Source organism: Elephas maximus, chromosome 3 (genome assembly GCF_024166365.1).
Source record: "Elephas maximus indicus isolate mEleMax1 chromosome 3, mEleMax1 primary haplotype, whole genome shotgun sequence".
NCBI classification, from domain to species: domain Eukaryota; kingdom Metazoa; phylum Chordata; class Mammalia; order Proboscidea; family Elephantidae; genus Elephas; species Elephas maximus.
Genome location: NC_064821.1, coordinates 198,646,659 through 198,664,299, shown reverse-complemented (window position 1 = coordinate 198,664,299; position 17,641 = coordinate 198,646,659).

The window sequence follows — 17,641 nt, the reverse complement described above, 5'->3', positions numbered from 1 at the left end:
CGCAGTCATCATCATTACTAGTTTAGTATGCCGTTTATATATTAGGAGCCCTGGTGGTTCAGTGGTTAAGCACTTGGCTGCTAACTGAAAGGTTGGTGGTTCAAACCCACCAGTTGACCCACAGGAGAAAAGACCTGGCAATCTGCTCCCATAAAGATCACAGGCTAGGAAACCCTATGGGGCAGATCTACTCCGCCACATAGGGTCACTGTGAGTCAGAATTAGCTTTATGGCACACAACAACATGCCATACATACCGGTTTCAACAGAGTTGACTCTGACTCATGCTGACCTCATGTGTGTTAGAGCAGAAATGTGCTCCCTAGGGATTTCAATGGCTAATTTTTTGGAAGTAGACCACCAGGCCCTTCTTCTGAGGTGCCTCTGGGCAGAATCGAACCTCTGTTTGGTTATCAGCCAAGTGTGTTAACCATTTGCACCACCAAAGGACTTACTGGTTTATAGCAGGTGTCATATCATGAAAATAATGGGACACCAAGACTAGTGCCCAGGTCTTTTGATTTCCAGTTCCACGTTGCATGCTTTCAAGGCATATTCTTAATTCCTTGATGTTTTAAAAATCAATTAGTGGGGTTGGGGTACAAGTGGGGTGGAGACCTTTCAGGGAAAGGAAACAAAAAGTACAGTGGCTCTCAGGGAGGATGAACTTGGCATCCCAGAAATAGAAAGAAGGTCCTTGCGCTAGAGAGGAATTTGCAAGGAACGAAGGGGGCATGCAGAAGCTAGGCCTCGTCACACAGGCCTTGTAGACCATGGCGAAGGGTTCAGCCTCTCCCAACCCCATCCATGTGCAAGACACTAGAGGAATTTAAGCAGATATAAATTCCATTTTAAAAAATCATTCTGGCAACTCAGTGGAGAATGGAGTCTAGAAAGACCAGTTAGGAGGTTGTTGCAATAATCCAGATGGGACACAATGGCGGCTGGAATCAGAAGGTAGTACTAGAGATGGTAAGAAGTGGGCGGATGTGGAGTCAGCATTTTGGTGAGAGAACTGACTGGCCTTGCTGATGGATTTGATGTCGGGGGAGAAGAAAGGGAAATACAAAATGAATCCTAGGCTTTGGCCTGGGCAACGAGATGGATAGTCATGCCGTCTACTGAGCTGTAAAGACTGATGGAGGGAGTCAATTTAGGGATGAGAAAGAGTTTGGAATTGATTATGTCAAGTCTGAGATGTCAGGTGTCTCAGTGGAGAAGTCGTGAGGCACTCAGATGTAGATTTGGGAGGCACTGGATGAGAGAGCTCAGGAGGGTGCCTGAGCCTGAGCCCTGGGCACCCCAACGTTAGGAAGTCCAGCTGAGCAGCAACCAGCAACGCCTGAGAAGTTTGAGAGAGTGGCCAGTGGGGTGGGAGAAATGAAATGCTGTGTTACTTTTAAACTGCAAGCTCTTAATTTGTAGATTCTGCACAGGCTACTTGGTTTATTTTGCATGCTTGCATTTTTGTTCAGGAGCACGCACGCTCTCAGATTCATCTAGTGAACGTCACACTCTTCACAGTTCCAGACGTTTCTTTGCCTGAATCATTGGCAAAATCATTTTAGCTTCTCTTTCTGTTTGAGGGGCTGGCAGGAACTCATTATTGACTGGGTCTGGAAGGAAGGCAAAGTCTGCCAATAAAGTTCTTTTTAGGCCTGTAAATATTTGTATAAGCTCCATTAAGTGTGTTAAGTTGTCATGGATAAACCAAGTACTCCTAGGCAACTGTAATAAACCACACGCAGAAAATCCACTCTGTGGATTCTTTGCAATAAAGTTTTAATTTGGCTTAGTGTTAAATTAAAGCCTGCCTAAGCGCTCTCCTGGCATTTTGCGGATTTTTGGAGGGGCCGTCTTTGCCAGTGGTTAGCGTATGAATTTATTTTAAAAGCAGTCCAAGCAAAACATAAGTAGAAAGGTAAACCTGCTTATTACACCCACCACACGTCTGTCAGTTTGTCGTCCTGTGGTGGCTTTCGTGTTGCTGTGATACTGAAAACCTGGCCACCGGTATTTCAAATACCAGCAGGGTCACCCAAGGTGGACAGGTTTCAGCAGAGCTTCCAGACTAAGACTAGGAGGAAAGACCTGGCAGTCTACTTCTGAAAAAATTGGCCAGTAAAAATAGTCTGAATACCTGCTTATTATATACAGTGTATATATATTTAGGTACAGACTGCAAAAAAAAAAAAAAAAAACCATACAAACCGTAGCTAGCTGCTAGCTAGCTTTATTATAGCTAAGTAACTATAAGAAATTAGTCCACCTGAGAATCCCAGCTTTATTTTTTTTTAATTAAAAAATAAAGTGTTCCCCTTTGTATTCAAAAAGATATCTTCACTGTAGAAAAACAAAAGCAAAAGCAAAAATGTTTTTTAAAAAGGAAATTTAGAACACAAATAACCATACCCCCGCACTTCAGAGGCAATCACTGCAAATAGCTTTGGGCAAATTCTTCCAAATTTTTAAAAAATTTTATGAGAATTTTCCTTCCGTTCTTTAAATTTTTTTTTTTATGGAGGTGAAATATATATTTAAAATTTTTGCCATTTCAACCATTTTTGGTGTACAATTCAGTGACATGAATGACCTTCTCCAGGTTGTGCAACCATCTCCATTATCCGTTTCCAATTTTTTTTTATCATTCCTAACAGAATCTCAGTGCTCCTTAACTCCCAGATGTCTTAATATGTGCTGTATAATTGAAAGGCACAGTATTCACTTTAATTCAAAATGAACTATTAAAAAGGCCTTAGCAATTTATTCTGAACATCTTTGAGATATTCAATATATCAATGTTAATGATATTTGATATTGCTGAGCCAGTGGGGTCTGACACGCGTTGCCAAGTTGTTCTGCGAGTTGTATTAATGCGTACCTCCACCAACAGTAAACAGCTTTGTCAACACCGGACCTCAAAAACGATTTAAAAATGTCTTTGTCAAGTCAATACGGAAGAATGACATCCATCACTGGTTTAATTTGTATTTCTTTGATTAGTAGTGAAGTTGAACATTGGTCATACGTTCACTGGCAATTGGCACTTCTTATTTTTTCAACTGCTTTTCCATGACCTATGCTCAATGTTCTCTGGAGGTGCTTGTTATTGATTCGTAAGACCAGCCTCTCTATACAAGGAATATTGATCCTACATGTTTTAAATGAGGAGCCCTGCTGGCATAGTGGTTAAGCGCTCGGCTGCTAACCAGAAGGTCAGCGGTTCGAACCCATTAGCTGCTTGATGGGAGAAAGATGTGGCAGTCTACCTCCTTAAAGATATACAGCCTTGGAAGCGCTATGGGGCAGTTCTACCCTGTCCTATGGGGTCGCTACCCACTCCCTGCTGCCGTAGAGTCGATTCCGACTCATAGCGACCCTACAGGACAGGGTAGAACTACCTCATAGAGTTTCCAAGGAGCGCCTGGTGGATTTGAACTGCTAGGCCTTTTGGTTAGCAGCAGTAGCTCTTAACCACTATGCCACCAGGGTTTCCTTGGGGTCGCTATGAATGGGAATTGACTGGACAGTACTGGGTTTGGTTTTGTATGTTTTAAATATCTGTCCTAGTTTGCCATTAGCCTTTTATCTTTTGACCTAAAAAGGTGAAAATGTATGTGTAATTGAGATCAATCTTTTTCTCTTTATGATTTCTGTATTGTTATTTTTAGAAAGGCTTCCCCAACCCAAGATTACTTAAAAAATAGACCAAAAAAAAAAACCCCAAACCAGTTGCTACCAAGTTTATTCTGACTCATGGAGACCCCATGTGTGTCAGAGTAGACCCATGCTCCATATGGTTTTCAATGGCCAGTTTTTTGTAAGTAGATCACTGGGCTTTTCTTCAGAGGTGCTCTGAGTGGACTTGAACCTCCAGCCTCTTGGTTAGCATGTTAATGGCATCACCCAGGGACTCCAAGATTACATAAATATCCACCTATAAATATTTTCTAGTGCTTGCTTAGTCACATTTTTTACGTTTAACTCTTTGCTCTGTGGACTTAATTTAGTGTGAGGCAAGAAGCAGGGGTTTCATTTTATTTGTTGCAAACGTCTAGCTATTTAAAAATTAATCAGTTTTTGCCCCAAATCATATTTTTCCCCATTATACTCAGACTAGTTATATAGGGAAGCACTGATCAAAAGTTGCAAGCTGAAGGCACGTGACCAGATCTAGCTCAGGGATGTATTTAGTTCAGATACTTTCTGAACTGATTAGCTCAGATACTTTCTGAATTGATTATCTACATATAAAAATCAGGACATTTTATACAAAAATCTGGTTTTCCAGCTTACCTTGAAAAATTAGAAAATCTAGCAGCTCTGGGCCCACATCCCCCCTGGACAAAAATGTGCAGGAGACGGGAGACAGTTATCTCCACAGGCAGGGAGTCCCCCGGCAGCCTACTTTGTTCTCTTGTGTTGTCTGCAGAGTCCCTGAAGGGCTCCTGATGGCACAATGCCTAAGCCCTCAGCTGCTAACCAGAAGGTTGGTGGCTTGAACTCAACCAGCAGCGCTATGGAGAAAGACCTGGCAATCTGCTCCCATAAAGATTACAGCCTAGGAACCTGTATGGGGCAGTTCTACTTTGTCACATGGAGTCATTAGGAGTTGAAAATTGACTCAACAGCACACAACAACAACAGCCTAGTCCTTGAAGGCATTTGAGGTTGTGACCACTGCTGCTGAGTTTCGTCTATTTATTTCACCATTGGACACATTACAAGAACTCTCTATTTGGTGCCAATCATTTCTCACATTAGTACTAATTTGCTTGGTTTTTCAAATAATTATATTCTTAAAAAAAAAATTATAATTTTGTCTTCTCCTCTTCCAATATGAATACTTCCTAATTCTTTTTTCTTGTCTTATTATGTTTGGCTAGTGCTTCCTAATTAAAAACAAACAAACAAAAAACACCCGTTACGGTCAATTCTGACTCATAGCAATCCTAGAGGACAGGGTAGAACTGCCCCCATAAAGTTTCCAAGGAGTGGCTGGTGGATTGGAACTGCCAACCTTTTGGCTAGCAGCCAAGCTCTTAACCCCTACACCATCAGGGCTTCCTAATACTTTTGAGTAATTGTCATGCTTGCAGACATCCTTAGAATGTACCTGATTTTAATGGGAATGCTCCTGTTTGACTTTTAAGGATGAAGTAGACATTTTTAACTGTGTCAAAGAAGTATACTTTTTCTATTTTGCTGATGTTTTAATTTTTTATTAGTATCGGTAATATGTGTTGAATTTGGCCAAATGCCTCTTAGTAGCTACTGATGTGGTCATGTGACTTTTCTCTTAATTTATTATAATAAGATATTTTCTAGTGTTAAACCAGGTGCGCAATTTTCTTATAAACCCTAATACCTAACAAAAACAGTACCCAATAAACCCTGATAATATACTTCTTGGTGTAATTTGCCATTTAAAAATTTTTTTTAAGGATTTTTGCATCTATTTTCATAAATGAGATTTACCTATTGTAATCTTTCTTTCTTTCTTGTGGGTGTTTTTTTCTGGTTTTCCTCTTAAAATACGCTTTATCTGCTATTCCTACTGGTACGCTGTAATGGATTGAATTGTCCCCCAAAAATATGTGTCAACTTGGTTAGGCTGTGTGTAGTTGTCCCCCATTTTGTGATTTTCCTATGTGTTATAAATCATATTTTCCTGTGTCTTATAAATCCTCATCTCTGCCTGTGGTTACAAGGATTACTCAGGTCACCTCCCTGATCCAAAAGGGAGTTTCCCTGGGGTGTGGCCCGCACCACCTACTATCTCTCAAGAGATAAAAAGAAAGGGAGGCAAGCAGAGAGCTGGGGATCTCATACCACCAAGACAGCAGCACCAGGAGCAGAGCGTGTCCCTTAGACTTGGGGTCCCTGCATAAAGCTCCTTTACCGGGGGAACATTGATAAGAAGGCCAACAGAGAAAGGAAGCCTTTGCCTGGAGCTGAAGCCCTAAATTTGGACTTGTAGCCTAATGTACTGTGAGAAAATAAATTTCTCTTTGTTAAAGCCATCCACTTGCGGTATTTCTTTTATGGCAGCATAGATGACTAAGACATACCCATGCTCATTTTTTCATGGCATTAACTGCTATATCCTTTAATTGTTTAAAAAGTTAATTTTTCATTTCTGTACTATTATTTATTTTCTATTTGAGATGACTTCTATGTTTTTTTTTTCAATTTTAATGTGAAACACATTATACATACAGAATAGTATATAACATGTAATCTTACAGCTTAAGAAAAAGAGCATCACCGAGACCCTAGACATCGCTCTTCAATTCTACCCCTCTCGTTTTTTCCCAGAGGAAACCACTATCCTGAATGTTGGGTTAATCACGCTATTTCCTTTTGTTCACGGTTTTACTTCTTATTTAAGCATAAGCAACAGCATGATAAATGGAGAAAATATTGATGTTGTCAAGGATTTTATTTTACTTGGATCCACAATCAATGCTCACGGAAGCAGCAGTCAAGAAATCAAATGAAGCATTGGGCAAATCTGCTGCAGAAGACCTCTTTAAAGTGCTAAAAAGCAAAGATGTCACTTTAAGGACTAAGGTGTGCCTGACCCAAGCCATGGTGTTTTCAGTTGCCTCATATGCGTGTGAAAGCTGGACAATGAAGAAGGAAGACAGAAGAATTGACGCCTTTGAATTGTGCTGTTGGAGAAGAATATTGAATATACCATGGACTGCCAGAAGAATGAACAAATCTCTCTTGGAAGAAGTACAGCCAGAATGCTCCTTAGAAGGAAGGATGGTGCGACTGTGTCTCACATACTTTGGACATGTTGTCAGGAGGGACCAGTCCCTGCAGAAGGACATCATGCTTGGTAAAGTAGAGGATCAGCGAAAAAGAGGAAGACCCTCAACGAGATGGATTGACACAGTGGCTGTAGCAATGGGCTCAAGCACAACAATGATTGTGAGGATGGCGCAGGACCGGGCAGTGTTTTGTTCTGTTGTACATAATGTCACTATGAGTCAGAACCGACTCCATGTCACCTAACAACAACAACAACGATACGTATCCTTAAACAATATGTTATTCAGCTTGGCTGCTTTTGATCTTTACATGTATAGAATCACACTGTATATGTATTTTTATGATACCACTTCGGCCCAACACTATGTTTATGCGATTCATCCAGGCTGAAATATGTAGCTGAAGCATACCTATTCTCACTGCTGTGTCATTTTCCATCGAACAAATTTAATATTTGTTCTGCTGTCAGTTGACATTTTTGCCTTTAAGGTTGTGGAGCAGAAATCTATTTCTAACAAGACAGCTATTTTGTTTTGTTTTCTACCTGGGTGGTTATAGGCCTTTTCCCCGTATCTGTGACATCAATCTTTGCTTGAACATATCCAGATGATATGTTTATATAAAATAAAATCTTATTTTATTAAATTTGCTTAGTGCTCCTCGTATCGCCCCTTTATTTCTATGTCTGGTAATTTTTCTCCATGTTCTCAACCTCATAGTGAAAGGCTGTGTTTGTCCAGCATGGGGACTGATATGCGTTTTGTCCCTGTTGAAATCTTTCAGTCCCCGGCATAAGCAAGCAAGTTTATATTTTTTCGGTTTTTAATCACCTTAGAAATCACTTGGTCTGTGAGGGATAAGAGGAATTCCTTGGTGGCGCAAATATTTACTGCTTGACTACTAACTGAAAAAAAAAAAATACTAACTGAAGTGTTTGGCAATTCAAACCTACCTAGAGGCACCTTGGAAGAAAGGTCTGGCGATCTGTTTCTGAAAGGCCACAGCCTTGAAAACTATATAGGGTGCAGTTTACTCTGCACCACATGGGGTCACCATGAGTCAGAACTGACTTGATGGCAACTTTTTCTTCTTTTTGGTTAGAGGTAAGAAGGAAGTGGCCATGTGCAGGCAGTGTCAACTCTGGCTGAAGGGCTCCTGCTGTGGCAGCCTTAAGCCCACCAGGGCAGCAGTACCCTCCAGCCGACTTGATGCCCTCACCAAGATCTAGCTGCCTCAGTGCCTCAGCTCCATTCGCCATGTTCTCTGTGCCGTGACAAGCCCCCAGCATGCCTTAGGCCCCCTGCCCCTCCTTGATAACTCCAGCACCTGTCTCCTTCTCGAAGGCTGGGGAGGAGTTAGAATGTGGCATCACACCTCACAAAATGACAGCCCTATGACCCCCACTCATCCCGGGTCCTGTCACATTGGAGCATGGAATGTTTTTCCTCTTCTATTCCATCGGCTGAAATAGCTGGGAACTGTGAAGGGAGAAGCTGAAAACCCGACCTGTTCCACTGGCATTGACGCCAGTTGAAAGTGGGCCTTTTGTGCATTGGTGAGGCCTCCCAGGACTTGGCAAGGAGGACACAGTGGAGTAGGTAGCTTTTGTTTTCCGATCCACACCTTGAGAAAATTGCAGTCTATCCAGCAGGTTACAGGAAAACCACCTGTAGTGGGTTCAACAGTGTCCCCCTCAAATTCACGTCCACCCAGAACCTCAGAGCGTGACCTTGTTTGGAAATAGGGTCTTTGCAGGTGTAACTAAGGTAAAAGTTGAGATGACATCATACTGGATTAGGGTAGACCCTAAATCCAATGAGAGTGTCCTTGTAAGGGACAGATAAGGGCACACAGACACAAGAGAAGGCTGTGTGAAGTGGTGGCAGAGAATGGAGCGTTGCTGCCCAAAGCTGGGGAATAATTGGGGCCGCCAGAAACTGGAAGAGGCAAGGAAGGATTTTCTCCAGAGCTTTCAGAGGGAGCATGGCCCTGCCAATACCTTGATTTCTACCTTCTAGCCTCCAGAGCTATGAAAAAATAAATTCCTGTTGTTTTAAGCCAACCAAGTTGTGGCAGTTTGTTACAACAACTCTAGGAAGCGAATTCAGTGCCTCTTGGGGAGTTACAGTCACCCTGGAGATAATCGTTGGTTTGTAATGTTGAATGAGGTAGTCCTTTCCTCGTGGCCTCTGGGCCACAGAAAGTGAGGCTGACTATCTGCTGAGGATATCCTAAAAGGAAGAACTGCATTGCACCGGAGGCTGAACAATGTCCTTAACATTCTGCCTTTCCGGACATACTGTGACTGGGTGTTTTCTTTGGCTCTGAGGGGCAATCTATCACATTAATCCTGGACTCCTGGGAGCTGTGCCTACTTGTTTAGTGTCACCTATGTTTTTGGTTTTTGAAGGATGGAGTTGTCTGTGATCACATATTTTTATTGTCTTAGGGCCTGACATATCAGGGATGTCTTTGGGAGAGCTCTAATTACGTCCCCCTTTGTGGGCCTGAGGTCTCCCTGCTATTCTCATGCGGTTAATGATTTTCCCATTCTCATGGGAAACAAATAAAAACCAAACTCATTGCTCTTGCGTTGATTCCAAGTCATGGTGACCCCATGCGTTACAGAGTAGAACTGCTCCATAGGGTTTCCGATGGCTGTAATCTTTACAGTTGGAGCCTGGGTGGCACAGTGGTTAAGAGTGAGGCTGCTAACCAAACGGTCAGCAGTTAAAATCCACCAGCTGCTCCTTGGAAACTCTGTGAGACAGTCCTACTCTGTCCTGTATGGTCACTGAGTTGGAATTGACTCAACAGCAACGGGTCTGGTTTTTTGGTTCAATCTTTACAGAAGCAGATTGTAGGCCTTTCCTCTGTGGCACCACTGGGCGGGTTCAAACCATCAACCTTTTGGACAGTAGAATGCAAACTGATGACATCATCCAGGAACCCTTAGGAAACAAACAGGAGTAGCAAATTATGGCTCTGTGTATTGTTCTTAAGTCAATTGGATTAAAATTTATGTGCACCTTGCCAGGAGAAGATAAATTATACTTATTACACAAAGGGAAGCGAGCACATAAAGAGTGTGAAATCCTGTAAGAGGGTTTCTTTGTTCTTTGCTTGCTGCTTAATATCTGTATCCGAGACCTGTCCAGCCCAGTCAATGGCCCAGGATGCCAATGAGTTATGACTGGGAGTCTCAGGCTCATCGTTTCTGTTATAGGGAAGATAATTGAAAGATCAGAACACTCTCCCTTTGAGAGTTATCCCATTGTGCCCTTAGGGCTTGGCTGTGGTCTGGGTGTCTTCTTTGCACGAGGACAGGGTAAGGAAGGGAAGGGAAAGTGGTCTTAGAGTTCTCAGATATTTGAAAAGAAAGCTTCATTTTTAGCCAAGATCTGGAAACTGTACCCCTTACAATCAAGTGTTTCTTGGATTTTCTTGGGTGGAGCAAAAAGGAATAACTGATTCTTTTCCGCCTGTTGGAGTCTTGAAGCCTTCATCACTTTGTGTTTCTTAAATACCATACAGATAGGCCCAACCTGAAGGAGGACATCTCTGATTTGAAAAGGTTCTAAAACAGTGAACTTGGTCCCTTCTGATTGCAATAAGACAGATTCAGCAGGATGCTAAGGGTCAGAGAGGCCGGAAGAGCTTGACTCTCTCCTTTTTTATTTCCTTTTCCTTTTTTTATTAAGTAAAATGCTAGGTAGTATTCAGATATTGCCCATGCCATTTATGTCCTTCTGCAGAAGGTGGGATTTTTCAATTGCCCAAAGAGCTCTGGAGCCCAGAGCAGGCGTTGCCCACAGCAAAACCCCTGAGGGGGCAACGGGTGGGATGTGGGAGACATTCTGAGCCTTTCTATAAGTCTGGGTGAAGGGCATCAGCCAATTATAACTTCCTTAATAGTTATAATCAGTTATTTAATCACTCAGTGCTTCACTCAGTTTCCTCTTCTGTAACGTTATGACAAAAATAAAACACCTCTTTCTAGGGAAGTTGTAAGGATTAAATGAGTTAAAGCTCTTAGGAACAAAAGCTCTGGGCCAAAGTGAGTGCTTAGTCAACGTTAGTTTTTCTTAATATTATTATTGCTTTATTTGGATCATTGAGGGGTAAATTTCTCCCTGTTCTTTAATAGAATTACTTAAAATCAAATAATTTAATTTCTAAGTGAAAATGAACTTATTTTAAAATTGTGTTTTAGATGAAGATTTACACAGCAAGTTAGCTTTTCACTAAACAATTAATACATATATTGTTTTGTGACATTGGTTGCCAACCCCACGACGTGTCAACACTCTACCCTTCTCGACCTTGAGTTTCCCATTATCAGCTTTCTTGTCCCCTCCTGCCCTCTCGTCTTTGCCCCTGCGTTGTTGTACCCACTTAGCCTCGTTTTGTTTTATGGGCTTGCCTAACCTTTGGCTGAAGGGTGAACCTCAGGAGTGACTTCAGTACTGAGTTAAAAGGGTATCTGGGAGCCATACTCTCGGGGTTTCTCCAGCCTCTGTCAGACCAGTAAGTCTGGTCTTTTTTTGTGACTTAGAATTTTACTCTACATTTTTCTCCAGCTCTGTCCTGGACCATCTACTGTGATCCCTGTCAGAGCAGTCGGTGGTGGTAGCTGAGTACCATGAAGATGAACTTTTTTTTTTAAGAGAAAATTTATACATCAAGTTAGTCTCTCATACAAAATCTTATATACACCTTGCTATATACTCCTAGTTGCTCTCCCCTTAATGAGACAGCACATTCCTTCCCCTCACCCTGTGTTTCTGTGTCCATTCAGCCAGCTTCTGTCCCCCTTGTCCTTCACACCTCCCCTCCAGATAGGAGCTATCCAGATAGTATCATGTGTCTGCTTGATCCAAAAAGCCCACTCCTCACCAATATCATTTTCTGTCTTGTAGTCCAGTCCACAGTCCAGTCCAATCCTTGCCTGGAGAGTTTGCTTCGAGAACGGTTCCTGTCTTGGTCTAACAGAAGATCTGGGGACCATGACCTCTTGGATCCCTCTGGTCGCAGTCAGACCATTAAGTCTGGCCTTTTTTACTGAATTTGGGGTCTGTGGCTCCCCTGCTCCTTCAGGGATTCTCTGTTGTGCTCCCTGTCAGGGTAATCATTTGTTGTAGCTGGCCACCATTTAGTTCTTCTGGTCTCAGGCTGATGTAGTCTTTGATTTATGTGGCCCATTCTGACTCTTGGGCTCATATTTAACTTGTGTCTTTGGTGTTCTTCATTCTCCTTTGCTCTAGGTGGGCTGAGACCAATTGTTACATCTTAGATGGACGCTTGCTAGTGTTTAAGACCCCAGATGCCACTCTCCAAAATGGGATACAGAATGTTTTCTTAATAATTTTTATTATGCCAATTGACCTAGATGTCCCCTGAAACCATGGTCCCCGTACCCTGGCCCCTGCTACTCTGGCCTTTGATGCGTTTGATTTATTCAGGAAACTTCTTTGCTTTTTGTTTAGTCCAGTTGTACTGACCTCTCCTGTATTGTATGTTGTCCATCCCTTCACCTAAATTAGTACTTGTCTACTACCTGATTAGCAAGTCCCTCTCTCCCTCCCCCCATCATAACCATCAAAGAATATTTTCTTTTCTGTTTACGCTATTTCTTGAGTTCTTATACTAGTGGTCTCATACAATATTTGTCCTTTTGCAACTGACTAGTTTCACACAGCATAATGCTTTCCAGGTTCCTCCGTGTTATGAAATGATTCACAGTTTTGTCTTTGTTCTTTACTGATGCGTAGTATTCCACTGTGTGAATATACCATAATGTATTTAACTATTCACCCGTTGATGGGCACCTTGGTTGCTTCCACCTTTTTGCTCTTGTAAATAGTGCTGCAATGAACACGGGTGTGCATATATCTGCTCGTGCATTGGCTCTTACTTCTCTAGGATATATTCCAAGGAGTAGAATTGCTGGATCATATGGTAGTTCTATTTCTACCTTTTTAAGGAAGCACCAAATTGATTTCCAAAGTGGTTTACATTCCCACCAGCAGTGTAGAAGTGTTCCAGTCTCTCCACAGCCTCTCCAACATTTATTATTCTGTGTTTTTTGGATTAATGCCAGCCTTGTTGGAGTGAGATGGAACCTCATTGTAATTTTGATTTGCCTTTTTCTAATAGCTAATGAACGTGAGCACTTCCTCATGTATCTGTTAGCTACCTGAATGTCTTCCTTAGTGAAGTGTCTGTTCATATCTTTGCCCATTTTTTAATTGGGTTATTTGTCTTTTTGTAGTTGAGTTTTTGCAGCATTATGTAGACTTTACAGATTAGCCACTGATCGGAGATGTGGTAGCTAAAAACTTTTTCCCATTCTGTAGGTAGAAGATGAACTTTTAATGGGGAATTTGCAGACACCTCTCATTTCTTTCCTCATTGCAGACATATAGCCTTACATACTTTGCTGAAGAACAATAGATGGCATTCACAAAGTCTCGTAATCTCATCCATGTCCCATGAGAAGGAACAACTGCTACGTGGTGATGACAACAGGTCTCAACTCTATCACGAGATCTCCCCAAGAGACTCCTGAAACAGTCGTTTTATACCAAAGATGCCTTCCAGCAAAATTGACTATAAAAAGAATTCTCTCTCCCACTGACTTGGCTTATAAAATCAGAGATACGATCTCATGGGGGAAAAAAAAAAGCTCCCAACTGATTTGACAAAAATGCACAAAAATGCGTAGTTAAGGAAGGAGTAGGTGATGTCCTTGTTTTGTTCCACAAACCAAATTGTATGCTCTTTGAGAGAAGAGTCTGGGATTCACATTTTTGTAGCTCATAAAAATTTAGTACCAAATCACAAAACCAAACCAGCTGCCGTCTGGTTCATTCTGACCCATGGCAACCCCGTGTGTTTCGGAGTAGAACTGTACTCCAAAGGGTTTTCATGGTTGTGACCTTGCAGCAGTAGATCCCCAGGCCTTTCTTCTGAGGTGCCTCTGGGTGGGTTTGAACCACCAACCTTTTGGCTAGTAGCCCAGCTCTTAACCGTTCGCATCACCCAGGGGGAATTTAGGTTTAGTACAGGACCTCAAAATGTGGCAGGGACAGTAAATGTGGACATGGATTGGCCAGGTCTTTATAACAGAAACAGTGTTTTAAAAACTTTTAAAACGAGCTGTGAAATTCTTTTTGAAACTATAACTTTATCAGAAAATGAGTAGATGAAAAGATAAAAAGAGAAGGGCTGAGATACAGGGGTGCGAAGAGGAGCCACGCCCACTTGGCCCTGCCTTGCCTGCCTACACGGCCCCTGAGGGTGCTCCACACACCCCTTAGTGCTTTGACCAACACGATTAAAAAGCCTCTGAGATGGTGTGATCCCGTTTGATTCAAGGTAGACACAAAGGGCTTAACGAAGTCAATACAGCTCATTGGTAAAGCAGAGGGTCAGTGAAAATGAGGGAAACCCTCGGTGAGATGGATTGGCACAAGAGCCACAACAATGGGCTTAAACATACCAACGATCATGAAGATGGCACAGGCCGTGCAATGTTTTGTTCTGTTATACACATGGTCGTCCTGAGTCAGAGCCAAGTACACAGCAAGTAACGACAATACAGATAATTACTGTAAAGGCAGTACCAGGACTCTTTAACTGTATTGCGAGATTCCCAGATCTCTCTACTTTGTCTGTGTGAAAGCAGTTTCTCCATTTTTATTTACACTAGTTGTTATGAGCCATCATGTCGCTTCCAACTCGTAGCGACACTAGAGACTAGTAGAATTTAGTCCCAACAGCCTCCTTCTGTTACCTGTAAAAGCAGGTTGGTTGCAATATCACACTTTACCAGTAGATGTCACAATATGACAAGTTATTGTGCAATTGGACTCGACTTTTACTTGAATTTCTTTTTTCTTTTTTTGAAGTTTTAAAATATTTTTATTACTATACATCCATTTGATAACTTCAAATATAGAACACTTAGGATTAGCATGAACATGGAGACCTACTCTTCGATGACAAGGATTTGAAATGCGGAAATGGATTACTGTAATAGGTACATAATAACGTTCCCACGCGATTTCTACCTGTGTCTTGTACAGTGTTGAATTTCTTAATAGGGATTCTGCGGACTCCTGGAATCCGTGGTTGGATATATTTGGGGGATATTCAAGAATTCTATAAAAACTTTGTTTTTATCGCGTTGAAAACATTAAAAAGAGTTATTTGACCAGATATAAAAATAAAACTCCTGGTTGAAATTCAATTTCATAGAAAAACAGTTCCTCAAACAGCTCCTGGAGGGGAAGTGGAGTTGGAGGGGTTGTGGGAAGCCTGCACTGTCTTTCCAGTCACCAGAGCCCACCCGTTTGCGTTACAGACAGGGCTTTGAAGGATGAGGAGCGTGAGATTTGAAGTCCAAAGGCGCCGGGTTTGAATCCTGGCTCAGCCGTTAGCTGTGTTAGCTGTGTGACCTTGGGTGCGTTACTTAGCCTCTCCTAGCGTTGATTTCCTCAACTACTACGTAATGACATGGATCATACGGTGTTGTGAGGGCGAAATAAGACCATATGTGAAAACACATGGATGGATTAATATCACTAGCTGTGACGACTTCACCTCATTGAAGTGTTTTTTACAGCTAAAAATATTTGAAAACTACTACTTGACTACTTCAAGCCTTCGTTTCAAAGACATGGAAACTGGGGCTTAAGGGGCTAAATGATTTGGTTCTCGGATTAAGTTTCACAGGTTCATAACTATTATTTATGTAAAATAAGATAGGTCTGTTCTAATAGGGTCGCCATGCGTCGGAATCAACTAGATGGCAACTTTTTTTTTTTTTTAATGTGGGTGTTATATCCTTCCCTACTTGGGAAAACGTGATATGTCACTATTCAAACAATTCTTCACTTTATAATTTAAGATGCCGAATAATTGAGTGTGTTTTTAAATTTAAATTTTATTTGTTCTGCTCACAAAAGTTATCCAGAACAAGTTTGGAAAATTTCAACAATGATTCTGTTGATGCAGTTAAAACATAATGTAATAAATAAATATAGATTTTTGTGTAACCTGGAAACCACTGATTTATTGTTTTCATTGAACTGATTAATTGATCAGGGAAATATTTTGGTGGAGAACGCTCACATTGGCTGAATAGCTATGTAGGTTGTCGAGTGGAGGCTTTAACGAAATGGGAATTTGTCAGTATGTGGCCTTAAGATGTCGATTGCTTTGATAAATTATTGGCTGGGAGAATAATTTAGAGTCTTGTGGATCTATCCTCGTTTGTGATGTAAATTTGGTTTTATCTTTCTATGGAAACCACTGTACACTAAAACTTAACTTCTAGATTCCTAACCCAGGGTCAGAAAAACCTCTGGATCCTGGGCCCAACAATTTAAGGATTAGTTTGATTAGGCTCATGACGTCCTGGCTATTCTGAGGGTTGTCGGTGGTGGTCAGAGCGAAGCAGAGAGGCCAGTAGACTTGCCTAGCCAAGACCAAACCCACTGCTGTCAAGTCGAGTCTGACTCATGGAGGCCTCATGTGTGTAGAGTAGTACTGCTCCATAGGATTTTCTAGGCTGTGACCTTTGGGAGGCAGATTGCCCGGCCTTACTTCCTAAGTGCCCCTGGGTGTATCCGAGTTGAGGACTTTTCAGTTAGTAGCCCAGCACTTAATTTGCACCACCCAGGGATCCCTAGGGCCCATGAAAGCCATAACACTTCCAAAGTTATACTTCCAAACTCAGGGTCTGAAATTCAGTGTAAGGGGAAAAGGGAGAAGAGAGAGAAAGTTGGAGGAAGAAGACCCCTGCTTTAAAGGCACACACTGGCCTGGGGCCTGAGACGAAGAAGTCGTGTGAAGGAGGGGACATGGATGTATCCAAATTATTTTAAATTACGAAACTGGGTGTACAATGACCTTCCTCTTCTTATAACCACCCAGCTCCTAGCCTTCTGCCTGTTTCCCAAACAAACCTCCATAAACAGCTGGCTTTACTACCCTTGCTTACCTGCTCCTGGTAGGTCCCTGGGGTTTACCAGAGGTCTGGGCTGGAAAACACAGGCTGGGCGTGCTGGGTACTTCCTCCCACCCAGGCCTGGGGAGAACTATGTTGTTGTTGTGTGCCATCAAGTCAATTCCAACTCTTAGCGATTCCATATGACAGAGCAGAACTGCCCCATAAGGTTTCCTAGGTTGTAATCTTTACTGGAGCAGATCGCCAGGTCTTTTCTTCCTCGGAGTGGCCTTTCAGCTAGCAGCAAAATGCTTAACCATTGCGCCACCAGGGCTCCTTGGGGAGAACTATGCTTTGGCACATCTGACGTTTGAGTCAATATTTCCCTCCTCTGGAAGTTAATATTAGTGGAGCTCTGAGATTTCCAAACAGGTATCGCTGCTTGTCCCTGGGTGATGCACATGCTTAATGCCTTTGCTGCTAAGTTAAAGGTTGGAGGTTTGAGTCCACCAGAGGTGCCTCAGAAGAGAGGCCTGGTGACCTACTTCCAAAAAATTAGCCATCGAAAACCCTGTGGAGCACAGTTCTACTCTGACACACATGGGATGGCTATGAGGCAGCGTTGAGCAATGGCAGCGGGTCATCTCTGCCTCAGGCATGAGGCAACCGCTTCCTGGGTGAGATCACAGGCTTCCCTGCTAACTCCACGAGCACTCTTCTGGCAGGGAAAAAGAGGTAGATTAGGTTCCAGCCTAATCTTATTGTCCAGTGACCTTATTGTCTGGAGGGGGTGCACAGGGGTGGTGGTGCCTGGACCCTCGGGGCTGCAGATCCACAGACCTGGGACCAAGGGCTTTCCTCCAGGACGGGAGACGGGAGAAGGGGTTAGAACCAGCAAGGGGGTTGCTT